Here is a 21,840-nt window from a genome sequence, read left to right as displayed (position 1 = left end):
AGACTAACAGAGCAGTTTGTGTGCTTGAAAATAATCTTGTCATGTCTTTGTTTTCCCAGCACAGACGTGTTTTGGATAGGGAGTTTATTTTAGCATGAAGCTGGCTCTAGTTGATCCAGAAGTAAGTGTAAGGATGCTTTTGTGTGAAGCTGCAAAGTCCTGGAGACACAGTGATATCTTGTCATGTAATTACGAGCTGCTGAGGTCAGTCTGAAAGTGCACCAGCAAAATGAAAGAGTTTGAGGCATTAAAAAAATAATTAAAATTGAAATCACTGTGTAGTCTCTTACTAGAAGAGCGTGCTGTCAATATTTAATGAGAACAAAGTATGTAGCCATCATCCTCTCAGCATTGCTATTTATGATTTGAAACAAAATCTGTTTTAATAGATGCTTTTGAAAACTTTGGGAGAATTCAACAGAGGAGTAAACCATTTTTTTGAACTGCCCTCATTGCTGTAATTGTGATTGCTGTGGTTCTCGGTCTCTCTGGTCTCATACTCAGGGTGTTTTATGTACCGTGAGTTCTCAAAGCAAATGCTAGACCCACAAGATGCTCTGGCTTCCCTTGGCTGACTCACTTGTTTTCTGCAATCTGTTTCTAATATTGAGATTTTTTTCTTCTTCTCATAAAACTTAAACCTCATAAAACTGAAGAATATCAGGTTAAATTTAATTCTGTGTATGCATCTAGTGGATATTGAGATGTTTTCAACTTTAGGCTTCAGGTTATTTTTTCTATAAAGGAAGAAAGAGGAAGCTTGATGGAAGAGAGAAAAATACAGCTTCTGATGTAAAGTGCAGGAGCTCTTGATAGAAATTCCTTTGAAAAAGCAGTCAATTTCATGTTATTTTCAATAATGCTGAAGGCACTTGCTTTCTTTTAATAAAATACCGTCTCCTATAAAACATGGATTTCTAATCTGAATTTGGATTTGATTTCATTGTTGAGCACTCTTGTCATTTTCATTCCTGTTTGTGTAAACCTGCTGCTTTGCTTGCTGAAGGGCTGTTGTGCTCATGTCCATTTTAAGGTCTCACACTTAGGTCTTACAGATGGAAATCAATTGGGTTTGTGCATTTGAAAAAAAAGAGGAGTGAAAAGTAACACCACCAAAGCAGCCCTGGCCTCTTGTACTATTCAGAGGTACAGAAGTGTTGGGTGCCCCTATGCTGCCCCTTCCCCTCCAAAGGTGGGGAGAGACTGAAGAAGTGGATGCTTTCATCCTTTCAAAGTGTTGGCAAAACAATGGAGGAAATGCATTCTAGCACTAATAACAATGGCATAATTTACTTTTTACCCAAAACTGGATGATAAAGAGACCCGATTATATGTCTCAAAATGAAATACTTTATTTTCCCTGCTCCTGACACGCTGCTCCATCTTTATTCTCCATTGTGTTGCTTTCTAGTTTTAAATGCTTGGAAGAATGGGTGCCATGTGTTCCTGTCACCTGCAGCTATGATGCTTCTGCTTAAATGACAGGAATTTCAAAATAAAATGAACTTCAAATGAAAACTCAGTATTTGTTTGCTACGGTGTAAATATTCTGATCCATAAGGAGAAATTATTTCTGGAGGAAAAAGAAGGTCTTGAAGTAGTTTACTAGGATTTTATTAGGTAATTAAATATGAATACGCACAATTAAGGCTTTTTTTTTCTTTTAAGGGAAAGGAAGACATTTTCTACAATGTGAATTTCTATGGAACAATTTCTGATTTTCAAAAGGTATGCATTTTCTGTTCTTTTAGTATTTTAATTCTGTTTTTTACTAGATTATCTACTTCCCATTTAAAATATGGTTTACCATTGCAATGCTGCACTGTCCATGTCAGTAGAATGAAAAATGTGTTCTGAAAAAGCAGTGGTTGGGGTTCATGAGAGGAGAGAAGTTATTAGAAATTTAGATCATAACTGCAAATTCAGAGGATGCTGTGGTCTCCTGAAAGCAGATATCCTGACATCCTGACATTAAGAAAGTGTCTACATGTGAGGTTGATCAGACACAGGCAGATGAGGGTATTCACAGTTCTCAGAGGCCTTATCTTTTTGAAGTCTAACATTCTGGAAAGTTTGGATGAGGAGAAATTGTTCTTTTGTGTGCTCTCCCTCAGGCCCAATAAACTCCAGTGATAACCATTCCTAAACAGCTGCAAAGTCAATTGAAGTTCCAGAGTCTCTGTGTTCCAGCAGATTCTTCTCACCTTATGTTTGTGGAGAACAACTTTTTTACTTTCTTTTAGTACTCACGCATGGGTCACTTGCATACCAATTTATGTTCTCTTCTTAGTCTGAGTAAAGTTTTATCCGTGCCATTGGCATAAAGGATTCTTACACTTTTGGCTTCTGCTGTCTGAAAACTTTTTTCCAAAGCACCAAGCTGTCAAAAAATTCCAATTACTTTAGCAATCCAGGCCTTGAGCAGGCTCAAAAAGTTGTTGTGGCAAATGTTAGTTTCTGGCTAATCCTGACTGAGACCTCAAGCTTAGCTAAGATGAGGTCTTTGATTCCTGCTCTACTGCAGAGGTGCAGAGCAGGGCACAGACTTCATGCATGAAATTTTTGAAATGATAATGATGAGATGGTGCATTTACTTTTAATTGTTCTTCTAAAACCACACCTAAATTCATATGATGTTGTCTGAAATGAAATCATGTGAGAAATCGCAGATGGGGATTCCAGTTGCTGATGGATCTACTCTAAAGGGATCTTTAGTAGGAAAATTTCATTTCAGAAAAAGTCATTGACACCAAAAGATGTGGTTGTAGTGTTTACCTAGAATTGTAGAATTGGAAGTAATGGTACAAAGGTTGTAGGCAGTGCTCTACCTATCCTACCTTGACATTAGTGATTAAAACAGACTTGTTTTCCTTGTTTTTCACTCCTGGATTGTTGGTTTATCCATGTAGTTTGTGCCACAAGCATTTGGGAATCTGTTGCACTGTGACCTGGTGTTCTGTCACAGTTGGTTTGTTTATTTGTAACTGATAAAAATAATTCTTCTGTGGGCACAAGTACAGTTTAAAATAATTGAAAAGAAAAAAATAAGCCTACATTGGCCAGAAATAGCTTTCTTGGTAAGTAGATACTTCTGTAAATATCTTTGTAGAGCAATGGTCTGAAAATACAGATAGGGCTGACTTCTTATCCAGGTGCAACAGTAGAAATCTTACTAGCAAGAGACTTAGAATGAATTCCCATTAATGGCAGAACTAAAAGTGATAAAGGAATAGGAGTTGCACGAGTTTACCTAGAGTGTCTGTTACATCTGATGCTTTCAAAATAAGAGTAAATATTAGAGGGAAAAGCCCCTTTGGAGTTAGTGAGGGAAATTAGGGATGTTGCTTTTAATTTTCCACTGGATCCTCTTTTTAACCGTTTTAACATTGCATGAAGGAGGATATGCCATAGGCTTTACACAGCATCCTGAAAGCCAAAGACCTCAAAAACTTTGTGAAAAAAGGAACAGCAAATTTCAAAACTCCTGACATTTTGCATCAAGTAAATATGAAGAGAACTTGGCTCCATAACAAAACAAAAGTAGCCCTGAGCAGTCACAATTTGTACAGCCAGGTTTAGGGTCTGTGAACAGCATGCTGCAGTTAATATTGGTTGCACTGAGGATGCCTGGGAGAGGTTTTCTGGGTAGAAGCCTGTTAAAATATCATATTGTTAAAGATTAGATGGGACCATTCTGTGCTGTCCTGTGTTTCATTACAGTGTGATCCCAGGCAGTATTTCTTCAGGAGATGAGGTCAGGCAGTGCATCCTTAAAGGTTTATTTTGTTTACATAGTGGTGGGTGGGAGGACAGGCCTGTGCAAATGGGAGATGGTGCTTTTATCATAACATCATCATTTACCTGTAATCTTGTTTCCCTTAGGAGAGTATTAGTCATGTTATTGAATAATCAGGAGCTGCAGGAACTTTGACCCCTCTCCTAGTCTGAAAGAGATTGAGCTGAAGAGAAAACTAGCCAAAGAAACCCTTTAAATAAAAGGTGGCTTCCAACACTGTTGAAAGGAGAGAGGGCTGAATCCCTATTCAAGTTTGTAGTGTAAAACTGGGCATGATGTTCACTGGGCATTCCTGATTGGAATAATAATTAAAACAATGTACTGTTCCTTGTAGTTAGCTCATTGATTTTATTCATCAGCACTTCACAGCTGATTTTTATGGAGGTGAAATAAGATCCCTGTGGTATATTTACAGAATTGCGGACCTTTTTATGTGAAGGACAGAGTCTGAATATTTGGCATGTGCATTTTTGATTAAATTACCTGTGCTCCTGTGGGTACTTATGTGTCACTATATCTCTGAGTTGGGGAGGTAAGAGAAGCATTCCTTGGCCAAACCTTGGTGAAGTTCCCTCTGTGTAATCTGCCTGCTGCAATCACAGAAGTATTTTGCACTTGTTTTTCTTGTACCTACTGAGCATAATTTAGGATGAGTTTTAGTCCCAAACTATTTGTTGCCTGTTCATTATAAGGGGCATGTTAGCTCGTCCCAAATGGAAGTGACCCTTTATAGGGGAGAGAATAAAGAAAAGTTGCCCTTCTTGTTAGGGACCAAAGCCATTTGCTCAGATTGCTGTTGTGAAAATAAAGAGATTTTCTCTCCTAGATTTAGGCTGTGTCTCCACTGGATATATTTTTACTGTTGCTGAAAACTCAGCAACTAACATATTTTGTGGGGGCATTTTCTACTTGAGCTGGATTTTGCATCCATTTTAGCCATGAATCCCCCAACTGTTCTCTTAATCAGGTCCATTCAATCCTAAAGCCTATCTGATTCTTGATCCATGTTATCTCTGTCTTCTGGAAATTGAGTCCTTATAGGTCTGAAAACTTACCTGCTGTTCATAAGCAACATGCATAGCTCACTAAGGTGGGGTATACACTGAGCTTCCCTTCAGATGGCCAATGTTTTCTTTATAATAAAGTTCTCTTATTCTTAGCACATTTCTAGGTCAGGAATGCTTAAAATATCTTTGGTCATTAAAACTTGGAGTCAACAGTATAAAACAAAAATAGAGAGGCAAAAGAAAAATAAATAAGCTTACTGCATCCAGATGAAGTATTGTTTTCCAAATATTCCCTGCTCTTGTGATCATGTTGTTGTCTTCATGCTTTCCTTTGGAAGATTGTTCTGCCTAATTACAGCAAAATCCAGCATTGTGCAGACATGTGAGAGAGGTGAGCATGGAAAGGGCAGAAAACATGCGTAGTGGCAAGGATCTCAGTCTGAGAAAGATTGTTGGTTTGGAGAGGATGCAGAGCTCTAGGAGCTAAAAAGCAAGTGATAACAAAAGCATACTGATAATTTATGGCACGTGTGACTGTCTTAATTGTTAGCATCTCTGTAGTTTCGTGTACATTTAAACTGACACTTGTGATAAAGAAAATAGAGGCTGGGAGTGAGAATGGAGACTAATTTCTTGTCCCTGGATGCTTGTTCACACAAAAAGCCTGTGTGAACAGTGAATCAGGGACTGAGCTGGCCCAAAAGCAGTCCTGATAAATAACATTCTAAAAGGTCATTTCTGATCTGGAGGAGAAAACGCTCCAGGGGGATCTTATTGCCACCTTTCAATATTTAAGAGGATCTTAAAGATGAAGACAAACTTTTTAGTAGGGTCTTGTGACAGGACAAAGAGTAATGGCTTTGAATTTAAACTGGGTATATTTAGGGGAAACATAAGGGAGAAATTTTTTACAATGATGATGATAAAAAACTGGAACAGGTTTCCCAGTTAGATTGTGGGTGCCCCATCCCTGGAAACAGTCAAGGTTAGGCCGGGTTGGTCTCTGAGCAACCTGGTCTAATTGAAGATGTCTCTGCTCATTGCAGGACCGGATGACAGTCAGACAGATGACAGTGAAAGGCTCTTTCCAACCAAAAGTATTCCAAAAGATTTTTTTTTTTTAATCTGAGTCAGTTTTCTTTTTTTCTGCCAGAGCAAAAGTTAATGGTGAAAGAATGAGTGACTGGTGGACTTCTGGAGAGGATTCCAAAGTTTACCAGACTGCTGCCTCAGATTGGTCTGTGGTAGGTCTGTCTGAAACCTGAATCATCAGACATTCTAATGCAGAAAAAGGGAGAAAACAAATCTTGGGTTCTGCAAATTTTAGTTGTTTATGATAAGAGTTGTCTTAGGCTGAGAAAGGTTGTTTTCTTTGTCTGTGTATTTCTTTGACTGCCTTGTAAAACTGTCCTGAAAGGAAAGACTATTTGCTGTTTCTTGAAAAGATTATATAAAGAACGAAGTCATAGCGTTGTTTTATTCAAAATTTCTATTTCATCAATGCCTGAAGTTAAACCTTCTTCTTTTAAAGTTTGTGAAGACCTGATTTTATATCCAAAAGTGCAGAGTATGGGAAGAACAACTCAGAAAACGAGAGACACAGTGGCATCATGTACTGTTTGGCCTCAGTAAAACCTGAAGGAAGTGAAGTTCTTGCAAACCATTTTGTTCTGTGCAGGTTCAGCTCTCTCAGGCATATTGGGGCTCTTTATGGCTTCCCCTCTCCCCCTTCTTTTCTTTTTTCTGCTTGTTTTCTTAGTGGATTGTATTGAATCCACGAGCAAACCAGAGCACAAGAGTCTGCTGTAGTTATCCAGCAGGAATGTGTGAAATGGAGAGAGTGCAGTAGAAGGAAGTGGAGGAAGGAAACTCTTCCCTTTCGTGTTTCTCAGCCTACCCAAAGCTGACGTGACTCAGTGCCAAAGCTGGAGGGCAGACGTGAGTGACATTCCTGTGTTCCCAAGGGATACCACTGCAGACACATTCGTGGGATTTTTGCCTCTGACTTCAACTGAGGCTAATTATGAGAGAAATGGAGAGTGAAAGAATTAGCAGAATGATCTGAAAAGTATGGCGGGAGCTGTGAGATAAAGGAAGCAAGGTAGCAAAAGTGGGAAATGTCATCATAAAACTGTCAGATACAGGAAATACCTATGTGGTGGGAAAGAAAGCGAGAGGTCATGCACAGCTGAGTTTGGACAAAATGTTTTATTCATTTCTGACTCTCTTCTCCTGTTGAAACTATCTGCCAAGACCTACTATTGATACAGCAAGATTACTGGCCTGTTGGATGCTCTCTTTTAAACTGATGTGTCTCCTCCTGTCAGATGAATAGTGCATTCATCTTTAACCCTTACTGTTTTTTGGCAAAGCCAAAAAGGAAAACTACTAAATTATTGCCAAAAACTGCATTGTATTTTGAAAGGACTTTTCTTTTCATCCAGTATTTTCAACTACTTTAAACTATAAAATTATGGAAAATTTTAGAGAGATATTTGCTCTACTGCTTTTGAGTTTGATATGGAGGAGCAGTATTTGGTTGAACGTAAAAAAAAAAAAAAAATCTGTAAACAGATGCTAATCAAAGGCAAAACGTCTTAGTATCTTCTGGCTTTCCCAGAGCTTCCTTTTGTTCTACTGTTCATGTCTTATCTATTGTAATTTTGCTCTTAAAAGGAGTATTGCAGTAGAGAACAGGGAGTTGTGTGTGTGTTGTGGAGTCTGCCCCACTGCAGCTGCTTTCCCAGACTAATCCCTTTTGATCATAGTACCTGTAAAAACTTAGAAGGTGGCACGTGCTGTTCCACCTCAGAATGATTTCTTGGAGGCAATGGAAATACCTCTGGCAAATCAAATTGACATGCAAAACTTCATTTATAATCGTGGCTATTATGATTTCCTCTTTCTCTGTGTACATATTTGGGATCTACTAAGTGTAAATTTTCCAGGCTCGACAGGTTGCATAAGCCAGAATAGTAGGAAATAACTCCCAGAAGAACTGCTGCCAGATCTCTGAAGCACGTATTGAGCTGTTTGATCTGAAACATAGTGTGTAAGAGGGGCTGTGCCAAGTTTTGAAAGGTAGAGTCTGTGGAGTGATGAGACTGCTGTCTAGTTATTTTCTGTACCCAAAGGGTAGAGACAGACAAACAGGGAATGTTGTTTACTTCTTAACGACACACACACCACTTTTCAGTTGTTTATATTTTAGCTGTTGTTTCTTCCTCTCAAAACTAATGAGACTTGTTAAACATTAGAATGAAAAGTAGCAAGCAAATCTACTTAGATTTCATAGCTGCACTTTTTGCTCTGTGATCAGTACCAGACTGAGAACTCGGATTGGAAACATGATCATTTGCAGTTAGCAAATAGGAGGACATCTCTGGAACTACTGTAGATACTGCAGGTATTTCTTATGTTGATGTATGAACTGCTTTTTCAAGATCTGCAGCACCCCTTTCTTGGGCATTTGTACATTTTTGTACACTTGGAAGACATTGACCATTTTTGCTGAGTTTGCAGTGGGTGTTTTTATAAATGACCTGATGAACCTCCCTTACAAAGGAAGCAGTGCCTCACTTACCTCATTATATCAGATGGTCACACATGTGTATCCAGGTCCTGGGTGTGAACATTTGGCCATACAAGTCTACCTGCCTGAAAACTACTAGGATTCCTTTTTTCTCTGCAAGCCTTTATGGTCTGCTTTTGTGCCAAGGATGTAGGAAGCAACTAGCTAGATATTCTGAAAAGTCCAAAAAATAAACTTCTGTGGTTTAAAATTATTTTTCTTTTGGCCCTTTTCTACATGTCTTAATTGAACAATTTGTTGCCTGGATTCTATAGAATCTTTTTTCTTGTTGTGTTTAAACACAGTTGGTGAACTGGGAAGCTTACCCTTTTAAAACATTAAGCAGTTTGAGGCTGTTTCCAGTTGAATATTTTGAAGGAAATCAGAGGCTTTCCTGTGCTCATCACTGATGTATCAGCACAGAGGCTCTTCTATTGTCACATATAATATGGAGTCAGTTTTTTCATTAGTAATACTCCTCTTTTCTGTGTTAATTTGCACTGAATTTGCTGTGGAAGTGATGGTATATTGGTGGGAGGGCAGTTGTGTCCTCTGCCCAGTAAGTGTGTTTAGCAGTTTTGGCTTGGCTGTGCTTTCCCTGTCTCTTCTTTTCCTGGCAGGTGACACAGGACAGCAGGTGACACGAGAGCAGGAGATGATGCTATTGAAGCCACTCCCTGTTGTACTTGTGGCTGCAGCAGAAGGTGCTGGAGTCAGTATTATAAACCCAAACCCAAGCTCTTTGACAGTTTACTGCTTATCTTTCCTGTGCCTTTTTTTTTTTTTTTTCCTTTAAGAACTGTGTCCAGAACATGAGGTTTGTTTCCTTATCTTGAGTATTTTTGTTAGCACTTGATGTGAACTTGATATAAACAATGTGATTTCGAGTCAAGTGGTTAAATGTTAAAACAGCTTCCCACATGTGCTGGTTTACTGCCAGGGAAAGAAATACACCAGAAATGCTGTATTTAACCACTAATCAAACATTTATTATTGTTGAAAGAATGATCTGACAAGGATAGAGCTGGACTAAAATGTACAGGTTGTATTTCATGGAAGGGAAAAGCTTTATTAATATTTGAAGAATGGCTTTAATTAGTCTGACTGTTGGTAGGTGCGTTCATTTTCTCAATGTACATCTGATATAGCATTTTTCACCAACTTATAATTGGCAGTTTCCCATAGGAAATAATCATTATTGGTATTATAAAAGCACTTTGTATCTATCACATTTGGGAAATGAAAGTTTTGCAAAGGTCAGAATAAAGTGTGCCCCCAATTATGCTAGTAACTCATACCACAAATGATCCACTAGAAGGTTTAATAGCTTGGTAGTCCTCTTTAGATTTTCTGAGAACAGGAAGAATTAATATTACATTTTGACATTTTACAGAAAGGTGAAAAAAGTAATCTTCCTTCTCTCTAGCTTTGGAAGTTTGTACCTGAACTCTCTTAGTTGCTTGAGGATCTTGAAATGTTGGGTGGGTTTCAGTTAGGATTTGTTGGGGTTTTTATTAAGAATTCTTTTTAAAAGCATTTTGTTCCTCTTCACACACGGTGTCTTCTTTTTTAATGCTCCCATGGTTGCATGGTATGTAGCATGTTTTGACATTTGGAGTTATCTGTAAGTTTTATTTGGAATTTGACAATAAAGTACAATAGACTGATTCTTTTGCTAGTTTGCTGAAGTAATTTAAATTAGTAACCTGGTAGGAAGTAGTAAAAGTTATTAAAAAAAGCTCTTCAAAATGAAAATTTTACTGCACACTAAATTTTAATTTTGCTTTTCACCTGCCAAAAAAAAAAAAAAAAAAAAAAAAAAGAAAAAAAAAAGGAAAAAATCCGTAGTTTCCTTTGAGGGGTATTGCACATCTGCACTTGGCAGCAAAGATTGGAGTAACTAAACCATCCCGTGGTTTTCCAAATGTCACAACAAAACTTCAGGATATAATTACTTAGAAATTGTTGGATACTAGGTTTTCTTGTGTAACATATCCACCAGAAAGATTTCCTTAGGACCAGGAGTCTGTGTTGCTTGAAATGGCTTTTTCTGTTTGTCATTTTGAGGCTGAAACATTACTAAAAGGCTAGATTTACTCCTGAGAGTGATTATCCTAATACTTCCACAGTTCCTGTGCATCTCCTGTGCATGGGTTGTTAAAGAACCCATCAGGAGAGCAGTCTGAAAGCTAACATTTGCAAATGTCTGCAAATTTAATTATGTTTCTGGTAAACAAAATGTTTGCTGCACTGTGTCAGCTCCACTTCGAGGTCTGCCTGTACCAGGTACCTGGAGTTTGTAAGATACTTTGGGAGAACATAAAAGGCAATTAAATAAATAGCTCAGATTCATTCATCTCACGGGGTTTTTTAAGTGTAGAAACGTTTTTCCTTGCATTCTTTACTTGAAACTATTGTCCCTTTTCTTGTGCTTTCTGTAAGCTTTACTTAAACAGAGATGCAGATGGTTTATTGCTCCTTTTAGAGGAGCTGTAAACGGGGAATATTGACAAGTCTGGCACTGAAATAGGAGGCTGTTAGAAATTTGCTTACCCTGATATGATGGGTAAAGCTGCTGGAGAGCTACTAGGAGAGCTGCTGCTTCTGCTTTACTGGAGGTGTTGTTTTGCTGCTTGCAGCGATTAGGGCTGTAGCAAGACTGCCCTCATAAAATGTCTCTTACAGAAATGTTCCTTTAGGACAATTTTTCAAGCAGCATTGCCAGCGAGGCCCTTCTTGCACAAACATTTCTGTATTGAGCGTGTTCGGGTACAGTTGACCACACGTATAAATAAAGAGAAGGATGGGAGCAGGCTGTTGGTAGACTTTAAACTTCAGTCTTGGTTTTGTCCTTCTGGGAATAGTTTTTTCTGTTTTGGCATTTCTTTATTTTTCCATTGTCAGCTGTGATAAATACTTGATGCTAAGTTCAAAGACTCTTCATCTTGGCTATTTTTTTATACTCAAGTTCTCTCCACAGGCAAATTACTCTTCTTCAGCTTAAACACCTCTGTTCAGTGAGGGGACATTATTAACTCCAGTCAAGCTGTTTTACGTAGAAGATTATTTCTGTGCAAATGCTGTGAAGAAGGGATAAAGGCAAATTTGTCAAAGCTACCTGGTGAAACTCATACACATGTGATTACATGAAGGATTCTGCTTTTTGTAGTCTACTACAGACTGCATGGTACAGTCCAAAACACATTTTTCAGAGCAAGCCCTAAGATTTGAGCACGGGGCACACAACAGAAGGTAAAATTAGGATCCAAAAGTAGTTTTACTCAGCATATGTGGTGAAGTACATAGCAGTATTTATATTTGATTAGGTGTGTGCTGCACTTCTTACTCAGCTATGGTTTCATTAAACATTCAAAATGGTGTGGATTTTATTCCGTAGCTGTGTGAACAATTAAATACTCTGAAATTTTTCTGACTGTCCTAATTTTTTTTTCCATCTGAAGCTTTGCTAATGCAGGTCTCATCACTGCTCACTCTGACAGAGAGTCAGGTATGTCTCCTGATGGTACTTGTGCTTTTAGACCAATGGGGACAAAGTGATCCAGTTTTTCCTTCCTTCCAGGTACAATTATGGATCTCAATATAATAAAAATAAAATGATTGAATATCTACAGAGGTTCATATGGCATATTTTCCATTTATTTTAAGTTGGGAAGCTAAAATATCTTAATTGACAATCCCATAAGGTTTATTTTTTATGAGGTCTCTTTTCTCACTGCGGTTTTACATTTTCAGGGTATTGCTAATTCTGTAAATTTAGCTATCAGAGTATTGTAATTTAAGGCCAAATCCTTCTCACAGTTGAAATAAAAAAATTGAATTGGTTTTATTGGAGTAGAATCAGATAAGGGGCAGAGCCTGAATAGTTTTTAATTATTCTAATCCCTGGACAGCTTTTCAGCCAGGACACTTCACAGGCACTAATAACATTTTATATCAGTTGAGTTTCCCCTGATGTAAAATATAAAGATCATGAGTTTGCTGTATAGCCTGCTAACATCAGTGGGACCAGTTTTTTTAGTTGCACGAACAGGCTCTAAGAAAGAAGCTGTATACATTTGTATTGTGGTGCATTTGTGGATTTTTTTTTGCTTGTTGTTTTTCTTTTGACCTTTCTTTCCCATGATTCACTTCAATTAATTAACTTGGTTGGCAGCTGTTGAGAGGATCAGGTCTTTTCACAAAGTCTTGCAGCTCTTGTGGCAGGTTGTGGTTGAAATGCTTTATTTTGGTGCTTGAGTGCCTCATGTTCATATCTTGTACTGATGCAGGAAAGCAGAGCATCAGAAAAGTGATGCTGGTCAATCACAGCGATGATTTTCTTCTCAACAAGCAGTTAATTCTTAAACCAGGCAAGTGTTGCCATTCCCACTCCAGTTGTACTCAGCAAATTCAAAGAGTGGCAAAGTTTTGTTTGTCAATCAGCAAACAAATGTGAAAAGAAAAACTGTGGTGGAACACAGGACTGTGGTAATGGGTCGGGGGTTGTGTGACTCTAATACGCCAAATTAATATTTCCATTTCTTGAAAAGTATAAAGAAATGTGTCTCAGGATCTTACCTTGAATGCATGGTTGCAGATAGTCTTGCTGTTCAATTCTCCATTTGCCTTGTATGAGAAGAAATATTTATAGTGTGCTTTTGCTTAAGAGAAACCTTAATTTGCTCTGTAACAGAAAACACCAGTGATTGAGGAATCTGGTTTAGGTCCTCTTGTTGGGTGGCAGAGGAGATTTTGTCCCTTTCCATGCATGTGTAGAAGGACAAGGAGAAGCTCCTCTTCTGTGGCTTCTCTAATGAGCTCTAACACAAAGCTAAGCAGGTTAGAATTTCTACACCCCGTTGAACTAAGCAAATCATGTGGTCACTTCTTTTTTACCCTATTCTGCTTTTAGCAGGGGGTACAAAAGTGAATAATGTATTTATTTGTTACTGTGACAGCAGATGAAATTCCTGATCTTCCTTTAACATGAATGGGAGCATTGCTCTCCTAGTTTGAGATGCCAGGATTTCACCAGCTGTGCCTACTGGCTGCATAATTAAAAGCTAATTCTGGGTTACCACTGGACTGATGCTGCTGGAAGTAGTTCCTGGCCATGGATAATGTGCTTTCCATCACAAGTGGATTCTTCGCTCTTGTTTTTACTGCCCATGTGCAGTCCACTGCTGCTACATGGTGGCTGCTCAGCCCTTTTGCAGTGAGGTGCTTTCCCTTAATGAATCAATTTGCTTTTTGAATTATGGGAGATGTTACAGGCCACTCCCAGGGAGCAGTGAATTAAAGCATTCCTGCAGAACTGCTGAATAACAGGGTAGAGCAGTGTGTAGATAAACATATTTTGGAGTCGCTGGGGTATATGTGTTGGACCACAACAGTCAGTGTTCAGAACTAAATTAAAGGTCAGCAAAACACAGAGTTCCTTCAAAAGTCTGAAGCACCATGTGTGTCTGACTATGTTTAGTTTCTGGAGACATAAAAAGAGATGTTCCACACCCAGAAAAGTAGCAAAGAAACAGCATTTGCCATGCCAGCTAAAGGGTGTGAAAGGGAAACCCATGTATCTTATACCCCTTATTTTGATTTTTGTGCTGATATTCAACATACAAGTGTTTATGATGTAAAATCTAACCATGGCATGTACCATTTTGTGCAGAGGAAGGAAATATTATTTTAATTTTTTTTACTGCTAATGATGAATATTTCTTAAAAATAACTCAAAGCCAGGACACATCAAACCTAAAATGGTTAGCTTTGAATTTCTGCGTGGGCTGTCTCAAGTCCAGCTCCTGTCTCGCAGTAGGCCCATATATGTGTGAGTATGACAGATAAGGAAGGGCTGAAAATGAAATTCCTGCATCCTTCTTGATGGAAGGAATAAATGCTGGTCTGCAAAGACTCTTTAAGTAGATCATAGTCAGAAAGATGTTACATGGTGTTAAGTGTATATATATATATATATACACACATAAATGTTTGTGACCCATGATCTGTTTTTTCCTCAAGTCCACAACATCTCAGGTGTGTGTCTGAGTTTCATGTGTGGGTAAGGGCCTTGGGGGTTATTGTGATGCTCCTACCAATTGTTTTGCTCTTTCTCTCTTTGCTCTTTCTCTTTCTTTTTCCCTCAGTTTCCCCTTTCTCCTATAGCAGCATCATAGAATAGGATGAGCTCTTTCCACAGAAGCTCCTTGGATAATGTGAAGTTTAAGGATATTTAGTAACCAAAGAGGAAAAGCTGGAAAGTTTTACTTCAAATAGTCTTTGGCTAATATGGACGAAAATATGTAGTGCAGGCTTATCTAACAGAAGGAGCTGTGGCTGGTCAGTTGTTAGCATAAAGGGAATGTGAGTCAGTGGCTGATGGTTTCCACAGTATTTCATTAGTTCCAAAGTGTGATTTCTTAAGAGCTTCATTTGGCAGCACATAAAAATTCTCCCTTATAATGCAGGAGAAGACAAAAGCCTCTTGGAGGTTGGCCATAAGGTTTGTTGTACACTTTTCATTTAGAAAGAAATGTAAATTTGCCTGATACTATAAAAATCAACTTTTTATCATGTAAGCTGTTCCCTGTTTGGTGTGGATGGAAAATTCTCAGTCAGTGGCAGGTAAGGTCAGCATGAACACAGCCTGCACCCTAAATAATTTATCATTGATGTGGTGTTTAGTTCTGTACTAAAAAATAAACAGGCACATTCCTTTTTTGTTTACATAGAGATTTAGAAATAGTTATATTGCCCTTCATTCTTCTAGGTTTTATTAGAAGAGACATTGAAGACAAATAGAACAGCAACAAAGCTAATAATAGGTCTTTTGTGGAATGCGGCTTATTTTGCCAAACTAGAGCATTTTTACATCCTTGTGCTTTTAGGCTGACTTTTCTGTAAAGGGGGAAGAGGGAAGTACAGAGATTTGATTTAGATTTTATTTCAGCTGTGCTGAATCAGAGTTGCTTGTTGTTTTCTGTGAGCTACATGTATAGTTTTTGTTGTATTTTTATATTACTCTTCTTTTAGAATTGAGATGAACTGCTGTTTCTGCTTTTCCTTCAGTCATGAAAAATCTCTACAGATGTTCTGTCCAGTTTGCATATTTGCTTTCTCAGTGTTTGTGCTTGAATGTGTGTATGTACTCACCTGCAGTTGCAGTTCTCATGTCAGGTGTCAAAATGAACTTGGCTGTCCTGTAAATCAACAGGCAAAATGCTGGAGCCTCAGGAGCTGGGAATGGGCCCCACTAGTGCATGTTGCTTTACCCTACCAAATTTCATTTATTTGGTTTTTATCCTCACTTGCATGATGCTCACATTGTGTGTATGAGGGATTTCACACACAACTATTTGCCCAAGTAATTTTTAAGACGGAGCACTTCCAAGGGCAGGATGGCAGCTCTTATCTTCAGAGCTCCTCCAGTGCTCCTGGCACAACAGGAACATAGAGCTGGCTATGAATAACTGAATGTCAGCAATTAGAACTGTTATCAAAATAGGAAGCTACTGTGACTGTGTTTTCTGCTCATTGTCTCTGTTCTAGCTGTTGTTCCTAAAAGTAGTGCTCATGTCTGACAACTGAAAGCTGAATCTCTCTTGCTTCCCTTTGGTATTATATTTCATCCCACACAGTAGTGGCATCCCACAAATGATAATTGCCATAGGTAGAAATAGTCTGCAGCAATAGTAAGCACCAAAACACCCATCCCCAGCCTGTGTAGCTCTTTGGAAGTCCTTGCAGTGTGGTTCTGGATTGCCTTCCTCATCCTCTCATGAAGGAGGGATTCACCTTTTCAAATATAGAGCAGTAACCTTTTTCTCCCTCCTCCCACTTCTCTCAATTATCAGGTGTGCACTATATCTAATTTTAAATTAACTTGTCACCCTACATCCCATCTGTAGGGGTTTACAATTTTAAACCAATTGCCTTTGAGGTGACTTTATATACTGTTCCATTAACATATACATATCAATTCTAGGGCACTTACAGACTACAGAATAAAGTCTCCTCTTGAGCAACACATCTTCAGGGAAAAGAAGTAGCTTGTACTTGATTTGCTGTCAAATGAGAGCTGTGACATGTCAAAACCTAACACTGAGCAGGGCGATTGAATGACTTGAGTAATTGTTTTAATACAAGACAATTTAGGGTAGTGTTAGTCTAGATACTAAGTAAAAGATGGATTTTTTTTCTTATCTTGGTAGTGTTCCATTATCCATGGATGTTGTAGTACAATGTAGGAGAGAGTGAAACTGTACATGCCTGAATTTATGAGTATATGCATGACCACCCAAGGTATTGAGCTGTCCATGGAAGCATTTTTACATTCATTTTATTACAAAATTACATAAATAAAATGGTGGGAGCTTAGATTGCATATGGGACCATTAAACCCCTTGATTTTGTGTTGAATATCACGTTGTTATCAGTGGCAGGATTCAGAGTGTGACGCTGCTGGAAGGGCACTATTCCCACTTGGCTCATGGTCCAGAGGCTGCTGTCACCTCGTGCAGGAAGAAGCTTTCTGTGTCTGGAAAGAGCACTGCTCCATTTTATACTGCAGTCCAAAGTCTGTGCTTCACTCTTTATCCTGAGGAAAACAGTGTTAGTGGTGTGATACAGAAAAGTCACTTTCATTGGGAAAAGACATTTTTCTTCCCTTTTCATGCTGCCAGAAAAGATGAAGTGATTTGGCTTTCCAGAGGTTGTGACATAACTGATGGTTTCTTTTAGAAAAAGGAGAGCCTCCCTTGCACTGAGACATGAGTAACTTGAGTACCAAAAATCGGCAGGTCTCTACCGCAGTGACATTAGCCTGCAGGCAGCTGCCCCTGGCAGGCTCCCTTTCAAAGGAAAGGCAGCTCAGAGCTGAGGGGTCACTTGGAAGCGAAACCAGGAATCAGGAACTGCAACATAGGCAAGGAGACGGTGCTCGAGAGGGAAGGAGATGAAAGAGGCTGGCAGAATGAAGGCAAGGGACAATGGCAGCTGTGTCAAATACCTGTGTGTTTGGGCAGGAAGAAGACTGGAGATTATTTACCCCAAAGTAGCTCCAAGGAGCTGATTGCAGATCAGCTGTAATTTGAACATAATTGTCAGGAATTTATTATTCAGGCCTTATTTTCAAAGACAAATACAGGTGAAATGAACAGGGCTAATGCCTTTATTAATGTTCAGCTCTTTATTAAAAAGATCAGCTGGGCAGGGGGCTCGACACAGAGCTCGCCCCCGCGGTAGTAGCTTTTCCCAGGCAGCCGAAAGGAAGGAGGCGTGCAGAGTCTGTCACTGGAGTCCCAAGCAGCAGCTGTCCTTTCTTCTTTCCTTGTGGCACACCGGTGGCCCGAGGATGAGGAGGCGTGGCGTGCAGAGTCTGTTGCTGAAGTCCAGAACAACAGCTGTCCCCGCTCCTTCCGTGGTGACAGCACCAGGGCTCTCTGTCTCTATCTCCCTGCTTCTCAGAGCCTAATATAGTCTGTTCTCTCTTAGGTGATGGCGACGGTTAAAAGCCAGTCAGGGGATGTGTTTCCCTCTTCCTCAGCTAGGGCACTTGTCTAGACTCCTCTATTGTGTTCAGTTTTTGATTTATATTCATTTTTATCTCCTAAAAATACTCCCATGATCCTAAGGGGTTTTTATTTGCATGTTAGTCCCAGAATGTCAGCGTGGAGGGGTGGGAGGCCAGTTATCTCCAGGTAGTTTAGAGAAAACAAACAGAGCAATTAGCTAATTAGCATTTCAATATCGGAACTTAGCTAGAGTTAGTAGTTTTCTTTTAGTGTTGCCATGGGAACTAGGAAAGCCCTGCCCGCGTCTCTGGGGAACACCTGGAAACTGTTCATAACAACAGGCAAATGCTGTATCTTGGGTTCAAAGGAAGTAAAGTGCAGTGAAATGTCAGGTTATTGTCTCAGAGAGCTGGAGCCTTGGAGGCAGCGAGACCATGCAATGTGCCAGAGGCAAACCTGTAGAATGAACTCGGGGAAGCTCTTTATCTCAGTGGCAGTGGAGTATTTTCCACAGCTGTGCTATAATAGCTGGATCTGGTTTTATTTTGTGAAGGGGTAAAAAGGCAACCAAGAGGTGACAAAAAGAAATGTAAAATTGCTAGAGAAAATGAAGCCGAACCATTTTAGAACTCTTTTTTTTTCTCTTTTCTCATTTTAATTTTTTTTTTTCAATTTCAAAATATAAATCAAAATATTCTTTCAGTTAATTGCAGTGTGTATCACCCAGCTCTGCCTAGGGAAGGGCAGGGAAGGGTGGAGGTCTGGTAAAACTCTGGCTCATTGGCTCAGCTCTCCTCGCTGCTTCCTACCTGACTGCTGTGCTGCAGTCACTAAAAGCTTTGTCTAAAAATCCTTTCTCATGCTATTTCTTTGCTTATGGCTTAAGGAAAGTAAAATCTCTAACCATCCAAATGTGCTCCACATTAATCCAGTGTGCACAGTAAAGGTAGTCAGTGAGAGAGAAGCCTTGTGTTCTTGGTATTTACTTATTTTTAAGTAAATGCATCCATTGGACTGACATTCACCTTTATGCTTGTGCATACAAGCAAAAATGCCAACTCTTTCATGACACACACAAGTGTCTGTAATACTTACACCAATAAAATACTGAAGCCAACAAAATGTTCCAGACTATATGTTGCTACAATATTTTATTTAATCCCTAATGTCACTTTATCTCAGAAAAACCTCAACAATGAAACACATGCTATACATTGAAAAAAAAGGTTCTAAAAAGTAAATAACTCTCACCTCCCACCTTGGTTTGATTTCCTGCTCCACTGCCTTGAGTTGGATAAGTAGTATGTTGCCCAGTTGAATTACAAATTCTTCATTCTAGGAAGGAGAAGGAAAAATATACAGAACATTTTGTTATATCTACCTTTATCATCTCTGTGTATATCTTACCTGCAAACAGCACCCATCCCTATGGGTATATAGAATATATGACTGTAAATAAGAGGTTCAAAAATATTTATAAAATAAAATTATAAAAACTTAAATAAAATAAAAATTACACATGGAGACTTGCATGTAGTTATGTGCATGCACACTTCTGGAATACAGGAAAACCCAATCTTTAGGCAAGAGGGAACAAAAAAAGAAAAACCCACCAAAATATCCAAACAGAAAATAAGTAGCTGTTCCATTTTAGAACAAAAGTAGTCTGAGGAGAATGTAATGCAATAATTCCAGTGTTTATTTTTAATAGTTTCAAGCTGGAGTTCTCCATGCTCAGGGAATGAGGGGACTCTCCCTTGAGGAGCTGCTGAGTCCAGCTGGGGACTGGGAGGATGTGCCTGTCCCAGGCTGAGGCACCCCACTGGAAGCACTTGCTGGCTGCTGGAGGACACCAGGCAGGTTTGCTTCCATGGGAAATTGGTTGTTAGGCACATGAAAACCGGGCTTGAGGAAAAACTTGCTGGCATTGGCTTTTCTCTATAAAACACTTTGGTTTGTCAGGAATTGCCATGTGACTTTGGAAAAGTGTCCTGGTCACAACATGTGGTGTGGATTCCATGTGGAGCTTCACTAGGTGGATGGGCTGAGACAGACATGACCAAGCCGTGGTTTTCCTCAGCTTCTGCAAAACTGCAAAACCTAGGAAGCCAGTCATGTTTCAGACCAAACTGATGAAACCTTTTATTTCTCCTCAGTAACATTTAACACACTGCAAGTCACCTTCCAACTGGTAGCTTTCAGCTTTTGCCCTTTATAGTTATCAGAAGGCGAACACAAAATAAACAGCGGTATTTTTTCTGTCTTTGCCCAGTTTACTTTGTGCATTAGACAGTGCTCTGTAAATTATAGCTCCACTTTTTCTCTTGAATAATCAGTCAGGCGTGTTCCCATTTCACTTGTGCTGGAGATGTGTTTAAAGGTTATCCAGACCTAGGAGAGAGAAGTATGTTTAAAAAAAACCAGAAAAATGAAATAGCAAAATTAAATGAATTGCTGAGGGAGGAATAGGGAGAGCACAGTAAAAAGAAGTTTCTTGGATTTGTTTTGTTAGTTGCTTTCAGGTTGCTAATGTTCTTTCTGATGTTTTGTCCGTGTCACGTACAGCTTCGTGAAAAGTCATGATAAAAATAACATTACTTTTATATCTATATCTAAATGTAAGAAAATGCCTCCTTACTAGAATAGCAGTTTGACTCCAGTTTTTTGGGGGGGTGAGGTTAATTAAATTGGCCCCTAAAAATATGATGTCCTTCTGACTTAGTGTGATGCACTTTTTGTGTCCTATTTCTTTGTGTTCTTGCCCTTCCTGCTCTGTTAGGGTGTGGAATTGGGAAAGCAACTGAACTGAATGAAAGTTTGGGGATAACTTTTTGGTAGGAAATGGAAAGCAAAAGGCTGGTATAGAGATGTGTTACCTGAGGGAAATGTGAAAAAAATTATTTTTAAAGATGGGTTTCCCCAGGTGCCAGAAGATGGTTTGGGAGGGTGGGAAATAGCTCAGTGCAAGGTGAGGGTAATTCTGTCCATTCTGCACATACATTTGTAATGATTTGTGAGTAGTTTTTCTTTTTAATGAGCGTAGTTGAAACCTAGAGAAAGAAGAGAAAATGGTATGGGAGGGAGCAGCATATTCCAGCACAGGAAGATGTTTTGAGGTGTTAGCAAGTATTAAACCTCTTATTCCTGGTGTTACCACACACCTTTATATAAGGAACAGCTTTGAGTTTTCACTGTTCCAGTAAATTATAGTGCAGGCTTTAAAGGATAGTTTTTTGGTCATGACCTGTAACATTTTTTACTGTACAACTGGAAATAATTTTGGTTTATTGTGTGTTACTTTTTTTTGTTTGTTTGTTTCCATATTAGTAGTTTAAATTTTGGAAAATTGAGAGGGCATGGAAGTTTGCCAGCATTAATAAGATAGTTTTCTGTTTTAGTTTGGGAACTCAGCAGAGACAATTCATGGAAACATTGTGTTTTATAAGTATGAATAGTGACTGGTTTAGATGCTATTTCCTGCTGCCCAGCTCAATTAAGGACTCAAATAATAGGATTAGCAGTAGATTTATGGATGAAAAATTGCTAATTTTAAATATATTAACTTGTATAAAAATGAAAATACACATCTTTGAGATATACTTAATATTAACTGGGCAACCACATAAGTTTAAGATTATTTGTTTTCTTTACTAAAATTTGCTTCAGATTTCTTTGTACTAAGATGTTTCTGTTGGATACATCAGCTATCTTCATCCTTTCTGAGTAAAAAAAAATACCTTTCTGATAGCATGCTAATAGGTGATTATCTTTTTGATTTGTTAAATGTAGTAATATACACTATAAACACCTCTACTGCCAATTTAAGGTTTAAAAGAGAACAGATGTCAAGGTTTGTGACAGGTATATGCAGCTGTGTAGTTTCACTCCTTGTAAACTCTGTACTGCAGCACAAATGCTTTATGAATATTTATTAGGGCATTGTTCAAGCTTGCC

The 21,840-nt window shown here is 38.8% G+C and overlaps 1 protein-coding gene across 3 annotated transcripts in view; it reads left to right on the top strand.

Moving 5' to 3' along the window:
* The first annotated feature begins 1,667 nt into the window (after positions 1 to 1,667).
* Positions 1,668 to 21,840, top strand: part of PLCB4 (phospholipase C beta 4) — a 166,678-nt gene continuing 146,505 nt past the window's right edge. For all 3 annotated transcript variants that reach the window (XM_053937646.1, XM_053937645.1, XM_053937644.1), the window contains exon 1: positions 1,668 to 1,728. The gene's annotated coding sequence lies outside the window, so the exon portion shown is untranslated. The remainder of the gene's footprint in view (positions 1,729 to 21,840) is intronic.

Source organism: Vidua chalybeata, chromosome 3 (genome assembly GCF_026979565.1).
Source record: "Vidua chalybeata isolate OUT-0048 chromosome 3, bVidCha1 merged haplotype, whole genome shotgun sequence".
Lineage (NCBI taxonomy): Eukaryota > Metazoa > Chordata > Aves > Passeriformes > Viduidae > Vidua > Vidua chalybeata.
The sequence above is the reverse complement of the archived record's forward strand: the minus strand, read 5'-3'. Positions and strand labels throughout refer to the sequence as shown.